Below are 5,615 nucleotides of genomic sequence, written 5' to 3'. Positions count from 1 at the left end.
TATATATATACAGATTCATACACATATTCATACATACCATTTGTACAGATTGATACACACACACACGTATATAAATTTATGCAAATACAACTTATTACAGATACATTCTTATATGTATTTATATATATTCATACTTGCATACGTTCGCGCACATATCAAAGTATGCATGAATGTGCGCATGCACATAGGCATATACAAATTAATGCGCGTCTTAATATCGACGTCACGAATTAATATGTTAAGGTGTTAACCGATATTTAAGCAGTTTCCTCTGCATGTTATTCCACCCATTTGTTTTGTCTTTGATGGTATTTGTATTGTTGTATAATATAAGTTGCTATTGAACCATGTAAATCATTTCCTTCCTTTTACCATTTGTTCCTCCTGTCGTTATAGGTTAATATCATAATAGCTGTTTAGATTAGCTGATGGAATTTTAATCAAGGTTTAGGAAATTAAAACAGGTGGTACACTTCTTATCATTTTATTAATCGTGTTTTATTTATCAACCAGAAACTGTTCCTAATACGTGCCAGGAACCCTTGATCACTTGTGTGCTACAGAGGCGTGCTTCTTAACGTCCACTTTGTCAGATGTGGAGTCCGCATTCATAACATTTGCTATCGACATTATATCCATTTTGTACTGTAACATTAATACGCCTGGAGAGGAAGCTTGGAATGCAAGTGAGAATATTTAGTTGAGTCTACTATTCTTTTGGACCTAATAGACCAGCTGGTACATTTACTATTTTCAATAAATATTTAGAAGCTTCAAGTTTGTGTCTTAGCTTTCGCTTACAATGCAACGTATTCACTTTTCCTCTGCTTATTTCTAAAGATTTCCTACAGAATTGGGGGCCAGAGTTGAAGTTACGACGTTCTGTAAGCTAATATGTATTTGCAAACGATGGGCACTATCATCTGCATAGCTTGCAAGGGAGACTCTCTGACCAAGTGGGTGCAATTTATGAAAGGTCCACTTTGAGAAGCGGTGGCCCGAAGACAGAGCCCAGTGGAATACCTTTCACTATCTTGCGCCTTTTACATTGGTTCTATTGGTCACCATTGCCTGATTTCTATTTCATAAAAATCCGTGTAACCACTCTCCAAGTTTTCCAACAATGCCGAGATCAAGAAGCTTGTGACATATAAGTGTGTATATATACACATTATAGGAAGTGTATACACACATACATACATATACATATGCGTATATATATATATATATATATATATATATATATATATATATATATATATATATATATATAGGGCGTTGCTCTTGCATTCCCTGAGCCTTAGGTTTGAAATATGTAGAAGAGTGTATACGTATATATGTGTGTTTGTATATATGCATGTATGTATGTATGTATGTATGTATGCATGTGTGTATAAAGCCGATGACGGGAAAACCCCTGGGAAATGCTCGTTACTGCAGGCATAGATGTTCACAACATTTATTCGAGAATCGCGTTGAACAATAGCACGAACGCATCGCTTGTGATGGAGGGCGTTAATGATAATGCCTTTACCTGAAGGAAAAGCTACGCTAGCAACCTATGGAACTTTACACATATATGTCAGTTAGTATTAATGTTATATTGAGGGTAATGAGCTGGCAAATTCGCTACCGCGCCAGACACAAAACTTCATGGTATTTCTTCCTATAAAAGGGCCCAAGTTCAAATGCCACCGGGGCATTTCATCCCTTGCGGCTCATCCTTCCAAGATCGATATTAGAAATAGCAATTGAACACTGTGGTAGATATAATCGACTAGCCCCCTCTCCCTTATTCGCTGGCCGAATCGATATTAATGTTATGAACACTTTTGCATCATATCCGGTTAAACTCACGGAAAATTCTGCCAACACTGTCCACTTAAATTATTCGGCGTCGATCTATCTCCGTTGCTACAAATCTTGGCTTGCAGTTTGTTAGTCGTAAAAACTTGAAACTCTAAAGTATTGTTCGAATTTGGAGCGATGATCGGTGAACCTGTACAGCACAGTAACACAGACGTGGTTATCATGACTTTGTTTGGAATCAGGATAACCGGGTATGTATGGATAGGCTGCTCTGTAAGCCTAGACGTTATGCGAATACATGTGCACCAATTTACATTTATTACTACACACACACACAGACACGGGCACACGGGCACATACATATAAGCATAAAATAGGGGTTTTTTATGAGTATGTGACTGAATAACTTCGTTAATAGAACTATTGACAGTTCTCTTTCATTAACCATATTGGTATGTGCTTAACTTTGCCAGCATGTTTAAATGAATTTATTACAAATGTATATAACTATACACAGGCTTTCTGACTGTGTTATCATGCACGTGTATACATGTTGTGCTATTTAGATTCCATTGTATGTCAAAGGTTTAGCGAAGATCTAAAAGAAAAGTTTTCGAGGATAACTCGATTGCAGTTTTGTGCAATAGAGCGGTAGTGAACCTATGCCCCACTCTAAGTCTCACAGTACAACACAGATATTCAATGGATCAAGTCAGGGATGTTTACTTGAAATACTGGTGAGTAGCCGAAGACGAACGTCCTTTAATAAAATCTGCATCACTTTATTTCACTTCGTAAACATGCTCTGTGCATGTGTAGTCTAGTAACGTCGGCAAGAAGCTGCTGTTTAGTGCATTATTTATTACAAACAATTGCACGAGTGCATCTGCATACATAAGCATCTTAGAATCTATAACTATTTGAATGCAAGCAGATGATGTATTTAGTTTAAGTACAATCTGTTAAAAACTATTTTGATAGAATTCATATTGGTTTGCATATTGCTTTCATTCCGCTTGCTTTCTTTCTTTCGTTTTAATTCCATTTAAATTGTAAACAAACTGGAGATTCTAAAGCGATTATATAATTTGCTAAACTTAATAGTCTTCTTTAAAGTGGGTTATTCCTAACAAATGTTGATTTTGATAATGCCACATGTGTTTTATTCTCAGCTCCAATTTTGTCTGAGAAGAGATGCATTATATATTATATTTATTGAGATGCATGATTTAGTATCATTTTATTAATCAATTATGTAACAATGACTGTTAGAGCGAAAGTCCGGTTCGATATTACCACAAAGAGCATATTGAAGTTACTGTATTGCAGAAGGGGAGCTCCTGACAATTTATTATCTAAGATAATCTAAGATATTTTGATTTTTTATCAATTATTTTAATTTTAATTACCGAGCATATCCAGTACTCTTGAAAAAGTAACAAAATGTGACATGCACGTATCCAACCGCTAAAATATTCGTCTTTCCTTTCTCCGACAAAAGAGAATAAACTAACAGTTATAAAAATATACACAATCAAAATTCAACGCTGTACCTACTACCCTATAAACATAGTACAACTATAGACACAAACAACTCATCAATGTTATAATGATTCTCAGGTGTCTGTCCTGACATTTCCTGTGGTAGCCAATTATAGCGCATTTGTATTTATTACTGACATTAATTTACCACTTACCAGATCGTAAAATTAGTGTTTTAATCCCTTCTGTGTAATTAGTATATATGTAAATGACGAACATTACTTTTATGAATTCTTTAACTAACAATACTCGTTGAATTTGGTGAAATCATGTATAATTAAATATTTGCATCCAAATGTTTTAGATGACAACAGCTTTGTAAATGGCAGATCAGCAAACATATTTAACATTTAGTGGAACTCAATATTTAGATTATAAGAAATCAAATACATTTATACGGTAGAAATTGCGATCGCTACCCTGAATTATATATGAGTCAGAGGTGAGTGAGCAAACATGTGATAAGGAAAACAAACCAATAATTTTCAGATTATTCGATTCTAGGCTGAAAACGTCAGCATAAAAAGATACTACTCAAAGTTTTGAAAATATTTCTGTTGGCACGTATCCATTCCGTTACAAAAACTCCTCTGTGTAGCTTTTCATTGTAACTAATGCTACTTTTCGTCTTCATAACACACTAGATATGTTTTAATCTGTGTCAAAATTACGCCAATGCCAATTTTGCTTTTACATGCCAAACTGTTTTCTTAGATTATCTACAGAACTAAAGCTTCCTGGAATACATGAGTTACCAAAATATTTTCCGTCTATCGTCAATTCACAAACGTTATAATTTCTTACCAATCTCCGCAGTATCAAGCTACGTACACTTCGCATAGGTATGGTGAAAAGGTTTTATAGGCCAATCTTCTCTATTGCTTTGGGGATATCCATTAATCTAGAGAAAACTAACAACATAATGTCCTTAAATATAATGTAACACCTGAACGTAGCAAAAAGTACACAGTATTTGGGATGTTTATCACAAACACCATCAACTTTTCCAAATATTGGGTTGATGCATGACTATTTCGGCTTTTTTTCAACAAATTTTATTTACCAAAACGAAAACAACGTGTAATAAAAGCATCTTTAAATGATTATTCCGGAGCATATTCACCATCTACTTCAAATAATGCTTCCCATTTGCTTGGCAGACGATCAGACCGTCATTTAAAGATGTTTTTGTTAACTGCTGTTATTGATTTTGTTGAATAAAATTTGTTGAAAAAAAGCCACAATAATTATAAACCGACCGAACATGATAGTTCATCTTTTAGAGGTGAAAACAAATTGATTTACGTATTATTAAATGTCCTTTCTTCAAACACAGACTATGATTTTACCCATATAAATATTAGCAAATATTTAGAGGAAAAATTGTACAAAAAAATTAATGCTAACAATTGTTTTACATTGCTACTGGTATCTTCATTTTCCTTCCACACTCTCTTTCTCTGCTAATTAAATTGATAAAGTCTATTGTTGAAAGTAATGCAATGACATACATAGAAATTATAAAAGACAACATTTATAGAAAAGTAAAGAGCAGTAGTATCGTGGTTATATATGCAGACACAATTGTAATCTACATAGATATATTCATTCCTGTAGCCAGGAATATTGTAGAGTAAGAAAACAAAGGCTCTAATTAAATCAATACTACAATACACTTAATAACATTGTAAATAAGATAAATATAATCCATTATGTAACTATATTCTTATATCTGAACATGAAGACGATAATGGAAAAGAAAGCTGTCTTTACAATATTACAATACATAATGATACAAATGAAAGCAATGCGTATAAAATGCATGATCAAAAAGCTGGAGTAAGATTTATTTATTCTCCCAAAGAGGAAAACCTGTATGGAAGCTTAACTATTGCGGAAAAGAGAATTATAGGAAAACACAAAATAGATCACTGTAATATGATAATAGATAAGTATGATGTGACAAAATAATAAGACGAAGACGAACGGAAGTAATAATGTAGGTTTATCAAATTATGGTTAAGTATATATATATATATATATATATATATATATAGAGTTATTAATATTTCTAAGTCTCTCTAAAGGAGACTACGGCAGCGGTACTGGAAATTAATAGTTATCGCCAAGCCAACATGGCAGTCCCAAAATTAGGACGAAAGCTGCCGTGAATTAGCTCCAAGAAGCCATCGCCTCTAGCTAGCTATGTGACACACGAAACCTGTGTCCTTTATAACCCTCGAACAGGGGAGGTCAGCAGTGTC

This window comes from Octopus bimaculoides, chromosome 1, assembly GCF_001194135.2.
Source record: "Octopus bimaculoides isolate UCB-OBI-ISO-001 chromosome 1, ASM119413v2, whole genome shotgun sequence".
NCBI classification, from domain to species: domain Eukaryota; kingdom Metazoa; phylum Mollusca; class Cephalopoda; order Octopoda; family Octopodidae; genus Octopus; species Octopus bimaculoides.
This window is presented reverse-complemented; position numbering follows the sequence as displayed.